Source organism: Papio anubis, chromosome 15 (genome assembly GCF_008728515.1).
Source record: "Papio anubis isolate 15944 chromosome 15, Panubis1.0, whole genome shotgun sequence".
In the NCBI taxonomy this organism is placed as follows: domain Eukaryota; kingdom Metazoa; phylum Chordata; class Mammalia; order Primates; family Cercopithecidae; genus Papio; species Papio anubis.
Genome location: NC_044990.1, coordinates 22446339 through 22463028, shown reverse-complemented (window position 1 = coordinate 22463028; position 16690 = coordinate 22446339). Strand labels below are relative to the sequence as shown.

The following is a 16690-nucleotide window of genomic DNA, read 5'->3' as shown; positions in this document are numbered from 1 at the left end:
TGGGAGTGAAAAACCGACAAGTATTAGGAATCAAACTAACATTGATTGCATTATGTTATTACAACTGCAAAATAACAAGGTATTATCAGAAGCTAGAAGATAATGGAGAAATGCCTTCAAAATCCGAAAGAGAAATAACTTTCCATCTCACCACCTAGTCAAATGATCAATTAATTACAAGACTAAAACAAAGGCAGCAAGTTCTCAAAACACTTATCTCCTATAAACTCGTTGCTAGGAAGCTACTACAAAATGTGCTCCATCAAAACAAAGGGTGAAATCAAAAAAGAGGAAGATGTGGGATGCTGGAATTAAGGAGTCCCACACAAGAGGAGAAGGGAATCCCAAAAATGGTAATAAAATGCTATGGTCTGAATATGTCCCCCCAGATTTGTATATTGAAACTTAATTGCCAATGTGATAGTATTAAGAAGTGTGGCCTTTACGAGGTAATTATTTCATGAGGGCAGAGCCTTCGTGGATGGGATTAGGACCTGTATGAAAGGGCTGGAGAGAGTGAGTTCCCTCTTTTGCCCTTGCATCAGGTAAGGACACAACATTCCCCCCTCCAGAAAAGCAGCAACAGGCACCATCTTGGAAGCAGAGAGAGGCTCTCACCACACACAAAACCTGCCGGTGCCTTGATCTTGGACTTCCTAGCCTCCATAACTGTGAGAAATAAATTTATATTGCTTATAAATTACCCAGTCTGTGGTATTCTGTTATAGCAGCACAAATAAATTAACACATGAAGGCAGATTCTTTGGCAACATCTAACTCTCATTGTAGACCTAGAGATCAGTCAGTCCAGACTTGAGGGGGAATAGAGGGCTATGAGAGAGATATTTTCAAGAAAAAAAAAAATGTGATAGGTTTCCTAATGTAATTTAATATATTCAAAGGAAACAGTTTTGGCAGAGTTCAAGAATGAATTAATAGTAGTAAACTATATAAAACAAAATGAATGTGGGCAAGGAGGTGATTATTATTTCTAGGGAAAACAAAAGGTATAGAAGAATGCTGTGAAGGCCGACTGCAGTGGCTCATGCCTATAATCCCAGCACTTTTGGAGGCCAAGGTAGGTGGATCACTTGAGGTCAGGAGTTCAAGACAAGCCTGACCGATATGGTGAAACCCCATCTCTACTAAAAATACAAAATTAGCTAGGCATGGTGGCACACACCTGTAATCCCAGCTACTTGGGAGGCTGAGCCAGGAGAATCACTTGAACCCGGGAGGTGGAGGTTGCAGTGAGCTGAGATTGTGCCATTGCACTCCAGCTTAGGCAACAAGAGCAAAACTCCATCTCAAAAAAAAAAAAAAAAAAAAAAAAAGAATTCTGCGAAAAATATTTACATGGAAATAATAATAATAATATAACTAACAAATATTGACCTAACAAAAGCGATTTATGTTGAGAAAATGTGAGAGAATTGAATTATGCTCCATAGTAGACATCATCTAAAGCTGAAAATCAAGAAATAAAATTATAAGTATATTGTTGAGAAATATTAAATTAAATACCAGAAGAATGCTAAAAGACTTGAAAAGCTTGCTTCTTGAAATGAGATTTAGGAGTAAAGGACTACTTTTTTCATTTAAAGGTTTATAGTGCTATTTGACTATTTAAATTATGTACATATGTAATTTTGACTAAAAAAATATAAAAAATTAGAGAGTATGCCAGCTATAACTTAGTAGTACAAAATTGTAAAGAAGAGTTTACTTAGAACTGATTCTAAAATGTGTATGATAATGCAAACTATCTAGAATCACCAAGATAAGCTACAAATGCTTTTATAAAGCTTTGTAATTGAGTCAGTGTGATACTGGCATAAAGATAGACAAATATGGCAATAAGACAAAGTAGAATGCAGAGAAGGACCCAGTTATATACAGTCATCTGATATACAACAAAAACACCACTTCAGTTAGGGAGAAAAGACTGGAATTTTCAATAAATGTTGCTGAGAAAAAGAAAAGAGAATAATATGTTTAAAAACTTGGAATAAGAAAAGACCGAAGCAGTTTAAGAAAAGCACTGTTTTTAAAACAAAAAATTGATAAATTAAATTTCATCAAAATTAAGAACTTCTATTAATCAAAAGATACATTAAAAGAGTGAAAAGGCAAGCCACAGACTGAAAGATAGTTGCCATATCTGACAAAGGGCTTCTATTTAGAATATATGAAAAACTCCCACAGATTAATAATAAGAAGTAAATCCAAGTTCAATAATTGGCAAAATACTTGAGTAAGAACTTAGCAAAAGTGGATATCCAAATGAACAATAATTAAACAGGAAAAATGCTCAATGTTATTACCCTTTGGGCAAATACAAACTAAAACCAGAATGGTTACTACTCTACACTCACTGTAATGACTAAATTTAAAAGACAAGTACTAGCAAAAGTTGCTGAAGATATGGAGCAACTGGAATCCTCATATGTTGCTATGAAATTTAAATTGTAAAAGTGCTTTGGAAAAATGTTTGGCAATATCTATGTGCCTATCCTGTGACACAGCACGCCCACTTCTTGGTAAAGACACAAGAGAAATACATGTGTATATCCACCAAAAGACATATAAAAGAATGTTCATAGCAAGTTTATTCATTAAAGCAAAAATACTGGAAACAACCCAAATGATCATCAGCAATAAAATGGATAAACTATGGTATTTCATACAATAAAGTGTATGAATACCAATTTTAGAAAGCCACTGTTATTACATGAAACAATATAGACTCTTACGGACATACGTTGGGTAAAAAAAGCTGGACACAAATGTTGTGCATGTAGTGCAATTCCATTTATATGAGATTTACAGGCAAAACTTACTTTTAGTGACAAATCAGAATGATTGCCTCTAAGGGCAGGGATATTGACTGGGAAAGAGCAAAAGGAAGCTTTCTAAGGTACTGAAAATATTTTGTATCTTGAACTGGTTTGTGGATCCATGGTCCTATGCATAAATAAAAATTCAACAAGTTGTACATTTAAGATTCATGCACTCTCCTATATATATGTTACATCTCGATATAAAAGAAAAGTTAATTTGGGGAACATACTGTCATCTACTTTATGCCCCTTCGCCTTACTCTAGGCCTCATACCACCATTACCTCTGATTTCTAGTACTCCTAGTAAGGCCTGTTTATTCTTGGAGTTCAAACGGAGAGCAAGTTCCCAATTGTTCAGCTACATGATTTTTCTAGTGTCACATTATACTACTTCACATAGCCCCCGCCAGAAACCATCTTTTGCTTAATCATCTCATAAGTATATACCATGCCAGATACTCTAGCCTTCCATCAGCAATAAGTAGAATGCATGCTTTCAGGAAAAGTGCACAAACTATTTTAAAAATTCCAATGCCATTAACTTATTCCACATTCTAAGTTTGCTAAAGTCCCCATTCTTACTCCACTTCCCTAAAAAGGAACAAAGGAAGAAAAGAGGAAAAAAAAAGAGAAAGAAAAGATGGTTCTCTAAATTTCTAATTTTTTTTTCTGGTGGCACAAATTCATTTTCTTTATCTTATAATTCTTACATATTTCTGCCTCTCCCTTTGCTTTACAGTCTTCTTATTCCCTCTTTTCTCTCTACCTATATCTGTTGTATTTTAATAAGCCATATAAAGAATGAGGTATCCTTAAATGACTTTTTAATTAATAGATTTTTTTAAGAGCAGAAAGTACAGAGAGTTTCCATATACCGTCTCTCCAATCTACCCTCCGTTATTCCCAGTTTTCTGATTATTAACATCTTGCATTTGTGTGGTACAATTAATGAAGCAATATTGATACATTATTGTTAACTAAAGTCTATAGTTTACATTAAGATTAACTCTTTGTGTTGTACAGTTCTATGAGTTTTGACAAATGCATAATATCATCTATCTACCATTACAATTTTATACAAAATAGTGTCCCTGCCCTAAAAATCCCTCCTCTCCCCTTCTCCATCCCCCATCAAACCCACGACAACTTCTGATCTTTTTACTCTCTATAAATTTGTCTTTTCCAGAATGTCATATAGTTGGAATCATATAGTATATAGCCTTCTAGATTGGTTTATTTTACTTGCAATATGATCTAGGTTTCCTTCATGTCTTTTTGAGGCTTGATAGCTGATTTATTTTTATCATTGAATGATAGTTTATTATATGAATATGTCATCATTTGTTTATCCATTTCCCCATTGAACAACAAACATATTGGTTGCCTTCAGTTTGGGTAATTATGAATAAAGTTATGTAGAGTAGGAGAAAAAAGTTTTCTTTGCCTTCTTAGGTTCAATGAAAGAGGCTTACAAATTAAACGAACAAAGGACTGATTAATAGGAGAAAAGGTTCATTTTGCATGCACAAAGGAGCTTCACAGAAAATAAGTGAAAACCCAAAGACGTGGTTAGACCAAGTACTTATATACTACTTTAACAAAGGGTGATAAAGTGTGGAGAAGTGACAAAACAAAGGAAAGCAGTTTGAGTTTCTAGGGACATTAAATTACAGAAAGGTAAATATATGGGGGAAACTAATGGAGGATAAGAGTTATTTTAGTAAGGTTTGCTTATGCAGACACATCTCATGCCAGCTTTCTGTCTCCTGTGATGAGAGTTGTTTACTGCCTCCTGGCATGGGAGAGCAGAGGGAGGATGCCTTCACAAAGCGAAATTTATGCCATGCTTTAGGCAGAAAGAGAGATGTCAGAGAATTCCTCCTATAATTGCCTTGAGCCCAAAATAACACTTATGCCAAAGTGGCATATTTGGGGCTGACATAGTCTGATCCCCTTTGGCTACCATAAACATTTGTATGTAGGTTTTTGTGTGAAAATAAGTTTTATACTCATTTTAGCAAATACCTGGGAATACAACTGGTAAAGGACTATGTTTTGCTTTGTGATAGAATAACTTTTTAAGCATTCTAAAAAGGAAGAAACGAGATACATCTTCAGAATAGGACATTAGAAATAGACTTCCTTCTGTTGCTACTCCAGTCCTGCTCAATAATGAATCTGATAATTGTTAATTTATTAACATTATCCTCTACATTTCTTCTCTTTAAGAAACCTCTGAATTACTTAGTATAACAAATCTGAACCAAGTAAATAATATGGCTGGGCAAGGTGGCTCACACCTGTAATCCCAACACTTTGGGAGGCCAAGGTGGGTGGATCACCTGAGGTCAGGAGTTCAAGACCAGCCTAGCCAACATGGTGAAACCCTGTCTCTACTAAAAATATACAAAAATTAGCTGGGCATGGTGGTGCGCACCCATAATTCCAGCTACTTGGTAGACTGAGGCTGGAGAATCGCTTGAACCCGGGAGGCAGAGGTTGTAGTGAGCTAAGATCGTGCCACTGCATTCCAGCCTGGGTGACTACAGAGCGAGTCTCCATCTCAATAATAATAATAATAATAATAATAATAATAATAATAATATATGGGTGGTGAGGAAGAGAACCCAATGTCTTCAACAAAATTCCATAGGAAGAGTCCCTATCTTACTCCTAATAACTTCCACAGAATACCACTGATTCTTGGAATTCTTTTCAGTGATTCAATAATTTTTGAATAACTTCACTGTTCAATAATTCACTTGGAAGTCCTATTAGGGAAAATTTCCTGGTCTCCTGAGCGGGGGTGCCTATCCACTGGTGTTGTCCTAATGAAGTAGGGTGAGAAAATGTAATATGATATTCAAGTACTTTTTATCAAAAGAGAAAAATAAACTTTTGGTAAATTTTTCCCATCTGCCAAGCTCTGTTCTGTGTCTTTTGCATATGTCATCTAATCAATTCCTCCCTTCAATGCTATTATGCTGTTACTATTATCACTGTTTTACTTTCATGGGAAACTGAGACTATGGGAGTTTAAGTAATTGCTGCAAGGAGCTAAAGAGTAGCAGATCTCAAATTCGAACTTATTTCAAATCCCATTGAACCAAGTAAAAGGTAGGGACCCTTCCTATGGAATTTTGTTGAAGACATTGGGTTCTCTTCCTCACCACCCATGTATTTACTCCTTAATGCTCTTTAATGTATTACCGTCTCTGGATATTTGCATTTTAAATAAGGGTGCCAGAAAATAATACAAAGGAGTTGGCATCCAGTTGAATTTTATCAATCTTGTGGTTCACTCCCCTTAACCTGCCCCAGAAAATACCAGAGTTCATCTAACTAATTCATCTGAGGATTGTCCATGGAATTCATCCTCTTTAAACAACAAAGGAATGTGAGATCGTTATTCCTACAAGGACTTCAGAGTTGAAATGAAAGGAACACCGCGTTGATACTGCTTAGAGCCTTGGGAAAATGAGACTGCGTGTTTCATGAATGAGAGTATAAAAATCATTTTTTGTAGAAATACATCTATCGTTGGATGTGTTAGTCTTACCTACTACAGGAAGTATCCAGTCAAAATTAAGTGATTTCACACCAAGCAAAAGTGCTGAGATTTGCTGATCAGGATTAGGATATGTCAGATACTTTAGAGCTAGCTCTGTGCTTTTAGTATCAAAATAAGTGATTTCTCTCTTTGGTCTCCCTAGATGACTACTGGGGGACTAACAGCTGTTTAAATGCACCAGTATTATGACCTTCTGCCAGTCATAGGTAACACTGTTATTGGCCCAAGATAATTTACCCTCCCAAGTCTCAAGGTTACATTTCTATCATGGAGCCAGTATTTTCCCTTCCTCGGGTGAGTCTTGTTTGTCCAAGTACTTTGTAGCATGGTGCTTGTGTACAATGGTATTGAATATTTACTGGCAAATGCTATAGCCTCATTGTAAAACAGGAAATTAAATATGCAAGTTATTTCTTTACAATGTGATTACTGCCATGATGGTTTAATAATAAGCATTTTGCAATCTGCTACGCAACAAGAACAATGTGGTAATATTAAAAATAATTACAAGAGACCCTGAAATTCTTAAGAGAGACACCCTGAGACATGTACACATTCCCCAAATCACAGATACCATTATAGCACAGAATTTTCCCATAAAGTTCAGTCAAGTATTACTAAAAACTTATAATTAACCCCTTAAGACCTTTAGAATTCTATAGAGGGCTAGACTCATTTATAAGGCTAATAATACAAATTCTGTCTGGAAAACTTATTGAAACCGTTTGTGAATTAGCTTTCTTTATTTCCTTGTAGAGCACATGGTAAAAGCATTCATAGCATGGATCCAAGCTGCTGCCAATGTGGCATTCCCACTCCAAAATTTATCCCAAACTCCTGTTTTTCTGTATATCATCTGTTTCTTTGTTGTTTTTTTTTTTAACTTTTTTTTCACTTCTATGCCAACACAATTTGCTAATTGGTTTTAGTTTAGTTTTTGTTTTTCTGTTTGTTCCTTTGTTTAACAGAGACATTTTCCATAAGATACAGAGGTTTTATTGTTTCACAAAAGGCATGCAGATGGAAAGATGAGCTAAGAACCATCAAGTCAGCCTGAGATGAGGATGCTTGTTATTGGGTAGGCTATACCCCAGGTAAGTTACTCACTCCTGCAAACCAGCCTTTTCTCAGTATATAGGATTCCAATGTGCACCTTCAAATTGTTACATTATGTAGACCATTGGAATTACTTGGCAATAGTCAAAACTATACATGCTAATTCTCTGGATGCCTAAGGTCTTGCAATGATTTTTTAAGATTCTAATATAGGCCAGGCGCGGTGGCTCAAGCCTGTAATCCCAGCACTTTGGGAGGCCGAGGCGGGCGGATCACGAGGTCAGGAGATCGAGACCATCCTGGCTAACATGGTGAAACCCCATCTCTACTAAAAAAAAAATACAAAAAACTAGCCGGGCGTGGTGGCGGGCGCCTGTAGTCCCAGCTACTCGGAGGCTGAGGCAGGAGAATAGCCTGAACCTGGGAGTCGGAGCTTGCAGTGAGCCGAGATCGCGCCACTGCACTCCAGCCTGGGTGACACAGCGCGAGACTCCGTCTCAAAAAAAAAAAAAAAAGATTCTAATATAATCTGTAAACATATAGTCTGTTTGAGGGTGGGAGGGAGGGACACTAAATTAGTTAGTCCCATTGTGAGTAAGGAGCTGGGTTATTTGCTTTATGCTTTAGAGACATGACATCATTTAATTCTCATGGTAACTTTATGAGGCAGGTATATTATTCCTATTTTTACAAGAAATTAAACTCAGAGAAGATTTAAACTTCTCCAATATTACACAACTAATAATTGGCTGGGAAACAATTCAAAGTCAGGTCTGTCCGACCCAACGATGTTATTTTCAGTGGAACCTTGCTACACAAAATGTCCTCAGACCACAGCCTCAGTGTCACCTGAGAGACTGCTGAAAATGCAGCATCTCTGAGAAACGTAAACCAGCTTATAATTATAGATGTTGAGGTCTGTCAGATCTCATTGTGGCCTAGGAAAGAATGGAAAGCAGAGAAACTGAGACAAAGAGAGACTGAAGGGGTTAACAGAGTTGAGTTCACTACTTAATTAAAAAGGTAATCTAACTCTCTAATCTGTTCTTTTTCTCTGGAAACTTTGTACCCTGTCCTTAGGTAGCTTTAGATCCTCTGTTTCCAAATATGCTCCTCTTTTCTTTCTCTACTAGTGGTACTACTCCTTGCTCAGGCCTAACCTAGGGGTCATCTTTAATTATTCTCTTTTCATGGTCCTACATTGTAATGCATCACAAATCCTTTTGAATTCACCTCCAAAATAAATACCAAAAGTCAACCACCTGTCGCCATCACCACCCTAGTTCAAAACACCCCGTCTCTTTCTTGGGGTGAGACTATTACATAGTCTCATAACAATATATATAATAACTATAATGATTGTCTTTATTCTACTCTTCAAACTCCTGTAAGTCATTTATTACTCCTGTAAGTCAAAGTGGTATATTTAATTACTTCTAGTAACTCCTTATTGCATTTAGAATAAAGTTCAAATTCCATGATCTGGCCACTGTTTCCATCAGCCTCGTTCTCATTTGTCTTGCCTGAGTTACACTGAACTTCTTTCATTTTCTGGAACATGTTAAGCTCATTGTCACCTCAGTGCCTTCATATTTCTCTCTGTCTGGAATGGTACATGCTACTCCCCCAGATCTTTCTGTGATCTTTCTCATCATTCACATCTCAGCTCAAATATCAGCTCCTTAGAGGAGACTTATCTGATCATCATAACTAGAGTAGCCTCACCTTGTATCTGATCTTCTATTTCATTTTGCTGTTTTATATATTTTAATAGTACTGTTGCAGGTGGATGCCCAGGGAACCAGAGAGTGAGGAGTGGTTTTGCATGGAAGAAGTTATTAGAGGTGTTCTTGATCAACACCTGAAGACGGGAAGATAAGAGTGCTGGGAAAAGGGAGAAATTAGGCTGCAACTGTGGTCTCAACAAACACCTCAGCCAATCCAACACGGAGTTCTGAAGCTAGAATGACTTTTTAGAATATACCAAGTTTCAAAACAAGGAGACAAGTCTTTATGCCCCCCACATTGGATGCTAGCTGCCCCAAGAAGGCACAGCAGCTCTTGAGATGAGACAATTTCCAAAGAAGCCTGAAAGCCAAAACTATCTGTTTGCAACACTCTCAGCCTCTTGGGGAGTAAGACTTTTAGTATTGAATAGGAGTATGGGCAGCATCTCACCAGAGTCCATCCTTTGAACCCACTGCTTTGTATAAATTCTGGAGGCAGCTTAGTTAGGATGCTGGGGCATCTGATTCTCAGTGAACATTATTGAGGTTTAGTGGAATGAAATACACTTCTAGCCACTGCAGCCAGTCTTGGGATCACATTCTCCCTCCTCTACTCTCCATTCTATATGCTCCCTAAACTCACCTAGAAACTCCATGGGTTTATTTGTCTTGCCTGGTAGCATGAACCAGACCCTTATCTTGTGGGATCTGAGCTCTCAGTCACCATGTCCTTCTCCGATTATGGCTTTTGCACTTGTCTACTATTGTCAAACTTGGGCAAAGGAATAACAAGAGGCACCTAAATAGATAATGTAGGTGCCATACATATTCTTCCCTGTCTCCACTGTATAACAGTAGCCCAATGTCCTACTGATGCCAGGAAGCATCCCCTTCTTGCCTGTTGGTCCCTTAGCACAAAGATCTCAAAGTGCCCAAGAGTCAGCTTCAGCTTATAGTTTAGTAAGATTCCTGCTGTGTCCTCTGGTGAAAGCGTTTCCTCTCTGGGAACCAGGACCACTAAACCCACAGAACCCAAAGACGCCAGGAAAGGAAGATATGTCCCGCAAGCAGGTAACTGGGAGAGATTAAGGACCATTCATGCCTCTATCCCTTAATTCCAGAACCCACATATTCTATCTAGTCAGGATGTAGCACTACATAAAATTCATTGATTACTGGTAAGCACCACACCCTAGATAATGACACCCATCCCCACAAAGTATAATCTCAAAGCTCCTGCTTCAGCTGTTCTTTGAACATACCTTTGCTCCGCTAAGCCAGCAGCTTCTGGTGGTACAGTATCTGAGAGGACTGGTGGATTTCTTAGTCATGTGCCCACTACTGCATCCCCTTTCCTTCAAAGTGGGACCCTAACTCTGATGCCAGTATGAGTCATTCCATGCTCATGGACAAACACTGCATAGGTCCTCAAGTAGTAGTGCTGGTTGAAGCTCTGTGGAAAGGAAAGACAAACTTTTATGTATATTCCCCAAATATATTTCTATTTCTATCAAAATAATCCACTACTCTTTCCAGGGTGGAAAATGTCTAATATGTTTAACTTGCCACCAAGTGTCTAATGTGTTTTACTTGCCACCAAGTGGCTGGTTGGCATCCTGGAGGGTTGGTGCTGTACTGGGGACTCGGCATTGGTCTCTGTTGCTGGCCATGCTGATTTCTGTTGGGCTCGTGCATAGTACTAATCTCTACCACCAGTGATGGTGTCTTTACTCCTAGCTAGGCAGCAAGTCATCCAGCCCCCAAATGCTAAATCAGTGTCTGTTTTCTTGATATTCTGCTAGTACTAACTGTTGCAGATCAGGACTCCCAAGAAGTAGACTGAGGTAGAGATTAATAAATAGAAAGTTTATTAGGGAGTCCTCTTGGTCCTCACTGATGAAAAGGATAGAAACAGGATTAGGCAGAGGAAGAAGTCAGGTTGTGATGTGGTCCCAACAAGGACCAGAGCTAATCCTACCAAAAGATGGAATAGACCTTCAGAGTTGTCCTGAGCTGGGTTAAGGGGGTCCAGTTATTGGATATGACTACCCTATAGGTAGGAAACATGACCTTTGGCAAGGTGACTCTCTTCAGCTAAGGCAATTCCCAAAGAAGACTATGTTACTCAGGGTTCTCCAGGGAAACGGAGTCAATAGGATGGATAGATAGATAGATAGATAGATAGATAGATAGATAGATAGAGGATTTATTACAAAAATTGGCTGACATGATTATTGAAGCTGAGAAGTTTCATGATAGATCATTTGCAAGCTGGAGAACCAGGGAAGCTGGTAACTTGCTTCAGTCTAAGTCCAAAGGGTTGAGAACCAAAGACCAGAGAACCTGAAGTTCCAATGTTCAAGGGCAGGAGAAGACAAGTTTCTCTGCCCCAGAAGAAAGAGCAAATTCAGCTTTCCTCTGCCTTTTTGTTCTATCCAGGCCTTCAGTGGATTGGATGGTGCCACACACATTGGGTGAGGATAGATCTTCCTACTCAGTCTATTGATTCAAATGCCAATCTCTTCCTGAAACAACTCTACAGACATACCTGGAAATAAAGCTTTACCAGCTGTCTAGGTATTCTTTAATCCAGTCAAGTTGACCCATAAAGTTAACCATCACAGGGTCTGAGAGGTGAAGGCTGTGTATAGACAGCATTCCTACTGAATAGGGAAATAAGAACATCACACCTGAAGGGGTGTCTGGGAAGGCTATGGTAGAGCTAATTACAAGTACATGTCATTATGTGAAATTATTTTACTTAATTTTTTTCTCTCATTTATTAAATATCTACCCTAAGCAAAACTAGACACCATGAGGGCTGATAACTTATCTATTTGGCATGTAGTAGGTAGATTCTCAACAAATATTGTTGAATTTTGAATGAGTAAATTAAAACTGGTTATAACTCCTCCTATTAAAATAACCAAAGATAATTTATAGAATGTTATTTGAGGGTACAATTTCACCGATAGATTGCAGGGGTTTTTGTGTGTGTTTTTGTGTGTGTTTTTGTTGCTCTCTTCTTCCTTTCTTCCTTCCTGTTTGTCTTTTTGTAGTTCAAAGCCAGAATATAAAGGTCTGCAGAAGTCATAACCAGATACCTCAAAATCATTCATTTTTTGGATGCCATCAAAAGAATTGTAGTTATTTGGAGGAAGGAAGGAAGGAAGGAAGGAAGGAAGGAAGGAAGGAAGGAAGGAAAGAAAGAAGAAAATAAAACAGCCTTAGAAATTGGTTTGCCCACCACTGGAAGAATTCATATTTAAGAGTAATGGCATGAGGAAAAATAAATTGAACTGGAGTATTTGGGTATGTGTTTATGTGGCATAAACCTAGGAGAGCTGGTTGCTCCCAGCAGCTGCTATGGTGAAGCTGAGACCACATCCCTTGCATTTGAAGCCATAATGGTTTCAAGAGACCTCACCTTTGTGAGGCAAGGACTGGAAAAATGCTGTTGTTATAGAGAGCACATTTTGGGGTAAATTCTTCCTTCAACTTGGGGCAAAGTTGCAAGGGTGAACTGGAAACCCTTTTAGGTCCACTACAAGTTTAAAATGTGATGGAGGAGTGAAAAAAATATCAGAGTTTGGTCACTGGAATTTCTGGAGCAGTTTAGATGGTAAAGTTACGGCTCCAAGCACCAAAGGGTCACCCTATTCAACTTCAGGGAATGTCTGGGCCTCCAGTGATATTTACTCCAACTTCAAATCACAACTTCACTTCATATTTTAAAGAAATCTAAGAAAAAAATATATTAAGCTATTTTAAAATTATGTACATTTACCAATTAGATGAAAAACTAGATGCCAACTTTTTACAAAAGCCAAGTGGAACTACAGTTTTTATCTATAGTTACCTAAAGAAAACCACGTATAAATTTGGTTAATATTTTATATCTATGTTTACCTATATATCTATGTACATTTACATGTGTAGACAAATAAAGACATATCAGATGCCAGCTGACTTCCAGACAGTGATTTGTAATATTCTTTCGAAGATAATACTCTTCAAAGCCGTAATTTTTTTTTTTTTTTTTTTTTGCTAGGATGTCTAGCCAAAACACACTTACTTTCCATAATGGCATGAAATACATGAAAAATAAGAAAAAATATCTATGAAAACAGCTAGTGCCAAAATCAAACTGAAAATTCAAGGAATGCCAAAGTCTGAAAGGGCATTATGTGTGCACACTAGTGAGCTGAAGTGGTCAACCACAGTCACCAAACAGTTCTCAGTTCACTTGCAAGGTCCATTGTAGGATTTGCTCATCTGCCCTGTTCATTCTTCTTTGGCTTCTGCATGAACCTAAATAAATACATTCTTTACCCAGAAGGGTGCGTCCATCTTGTGGTGTGGGTCTGGTTATTGGCGTCAGGAAGGAACTAAGTATTGAAATTGGCTGTGGACTCCATGGTCTACATTGCCTTTGAGCCGCAGTCTTGTTTGCTTAGGGAGAGGAACAGCCTGCAAGGAGGAGGCACCTTCTTCCTCCACTGCTGAATTTCAATGAGCAGACAGAATCTATCAACAAAGTCAGGGCACTGTAAGGCCTGACAGGCCCCCGGCCTCTTCTGGGCTGAGGCCAGATGGGATTTGAGCCTGATGCAGAACTTGTTACATTTAATGTTAAAGAAACATGAAGCAACAGCATGACCCAGGAGGCGCTTTCTCCTGGAAACTGAGGAGTAGAAGTTATCGCCAGGCAGCCTTCTCTTTCCTGCTCTGCTGTCTGATGCTACTCAGAAATAAAGGCATCTTCTTTTTCAGATAACTATATAAACAATACATAATAGGTGCTAGTTACACATTTTACTACCATAATTCACAAAAAGAAAATGCCACAGCTTATAAATTGTGTGTGAATTTTGAATTTCATTTTGTCCTTAAAATGATTTCCCTTCCCTAAAACTTGAAAGCCAGTACATTCAGCTGCCTGTATAAATTAACTCAACAGTTTGGGGTATGACCAGAGAGCAGGTTTAACTTCAGTATCAGGCTTACCAGATTGAAGGGTTCACAATACAGCCTGGTCTGTTTCTGGTTTTATCTAGTTGTGTACTGGTGGGAAAACATTTCATCGTGGTAACTTGTTCAGTATGACTCCTCCTAGGGTGTCTCTGAGTCCTCTTAATTTATCTCACTGACAAAAAGCATGTTTTTAATCTGTCTGCATCACTGAACCGACTGAGAAAAGGGAGAGCACAAAATAGATTCTATTCCTTGTGAATTATTAAAGCAAGCTGTCAGCAACTATAAATCCTGCTAACGGATGACAGCCTCAGAAACAGAGAATACAATCTGTACAGCCTAGTGGAACAAAAGAAAGAAAATCACTTCTTGAATGGAAAACTGAAGAAATTCCTATTTAAATTTAGAACATGAATTTCAAGGCCATCCTGACAATCAACCCAAATCCAAATTAACCAATAAGTCCTGTTAAGCCATGGTTGGATAAAGTTTTACACCATTTTGTTGTTGTTGTTCTTGTCTTTCCTTAACATCTTACCTGGTTGAGATCAGAGTCAGCCAAAGTGATTTAAGCGACGTTTCAGAGGAAAAGTTTGTGGACACTTAATATAGATACCTTTTAAAGCCTTTGTAAAAAGGTGTAAAAATTGTATATAAAATAAATGTAATACTTTAACTACTAAATGAAACTAAAGTAAAGGATACTGAGTTCATGTGAGTTCCATTCTCCCTTTTGCCAATTCTAATTCATTGTCTGTTCATTTGGCAAGTGTTTGCTGGAGTCACACAATAATTTATTTCCTCTCTGTTCTTTTTGCAGCAAATACTCTTGGGAAGGTATTTAGAACTTTCTGGCCGAAAAAGAATATGAAAAAAATGTCTTTACTATGGTGTTAACCAAAATTTTTCTATTTCACCAGTTTGGGAGTTTCTTTTTATCCATCCTACATTAGTAAATGCCAGGGAGTAGCTAAATATTAATAATGTTGTTTTTCTTTTTCAAGAAACACCATGAGTTCCATAGACTCTCTGATTCAGAATGAACTCATGGCCTAACGTCCATGAGACACAGAGCACCAGATGTCAGGTCCAGAGCTGCCCTCCCTGGGGTGTGAAGGGGCCCCTCCCCTCTCTGAGCCTCGGTGGCCCCGCATTCATATGACCTGAAGAGTAAATGCCTCCTGAAGTTTTGTACTCGAGGCACCTCACTCACCCAACCTGGTCTAGGCCCTGCTTCAATGTTACTACTTTGGTAAGCTTTATGACGCCAGAGCCAGCGAGTATGAAGGGCTTTCTTTATTCTGTCTCCTCACAGCGTAAGATGGGTGAAAACTTAAACAGCTCACCTTGCCTCCAAGATTAATCACACTCCCAAAGCCCAGCAATAGTGGATGTTTTCGACATGAGCTGCCTCAAGTTGGGGTTAAAGAAGCATTGTTGCACCAAGAGTATTCAGAAATTGCATCGAGGGCAGTGTCTGAATGCTGATACTGGATTGTTTTGCTCAACAGTGATAGCTCCTTTGGTTTCTGTCTTGTGCTTTGGCCCTGATTTTTGCTAACTGTGACTTTTGGCTTTAGTTCCTCTTGGGTTTCTGCCTCCTGGCTTCCTCCTTGTCTCAGTAGCAGAACTTCCAACTCTGACCATTAGCCATGTCCTTGATCTGGTTTGTCGTGTGGATTCCCTTTGGGTTTCCTGCCCTTTTTTCCTCACAGTCCTGGGCTAAGGTCTGGAAGCCATTTCAAAATCCATGATGGTCACTGTGAGTATGTCCTGGAAGGGACAGAGGACGCCAGAAAAACTTGTTTTCTAATGCTCTTTTCCTACCATATAAAACAGATTTTTAAAAATATATTTTGCCCTTCTGGAATGCATAGGTGTGTTACAAAAATTAACATCTGTGAAGCCTGTGTGGATTAATGTGCAAAGCATTCATGTAGAAGATTGCCAAGCTATTGCCTTGGCAACAACTCCACAATAGAAAAAGAAAACCTTTAACATAAGCTGTAATTACAAAGTAAGGCGGCTGTTTTTGTTTTTATCAACACAGCAACTCTGTAGTTCCAGGTGCCAGTTATCCCCTTCAAATTAGCTATTGTGATAAATTATCAGTTATTTCATCTATTTCAGCAGTAAACTCTGTCCAAAAAATTGTTTGGAGTTACCTTTTGGTATTCCCTTTATGACTGGTAGCAGGCACATTAAAAAAAAAAAAAATCCTTAATGGTAAAAAGTCTTTGTCCTACCAAATGTGGGGGGAAATTTAGCCATAATCTAGGAACTATTGGAAAGAGAGACAGACAGAGACAGTGACAAGGATAGATAGATAGATAGATAGATAGATAGATAGATAGATAGATAGATAGATAATTATGTCTATCACTATCAGACCTAGTTCTAAAGTAATAAGGTAGATGTGTGCACATGCATGCATGCACGTGGTGCAAAGGGGAGGCAGGTGTATGCGTGAGGGAGTGAGAAAGAGAGAGAGAGAATATCCTAGGCATTCCAATTTGTTGGT

General features: G+C 38.3%; 1 protein-coding gene across 4 annotated transcripts in view; it reads right to left on the bottom strand.

Annotated features, from left to right (window-relative positions):
• The window catches only part of LACC1 (laccase domain containing 1), a 139546-nt gene that overhangs the window by 67028 nt on the left and 55828 nt on the right, over positions 1-16690 (bottom strand). For all 4 annotated transcript variants that reach the window (XR_004178690.1, XR_004178691.1, XR_004178692.1 and 1 more), the window contains one exon: positions 10458-10648. The gene's annotated coding sequence lies outside the window, so the exon portion shown is untranslated. The remainder of the gene's footprint in view (positions 1-10457; positions 10649-16690) is intronic.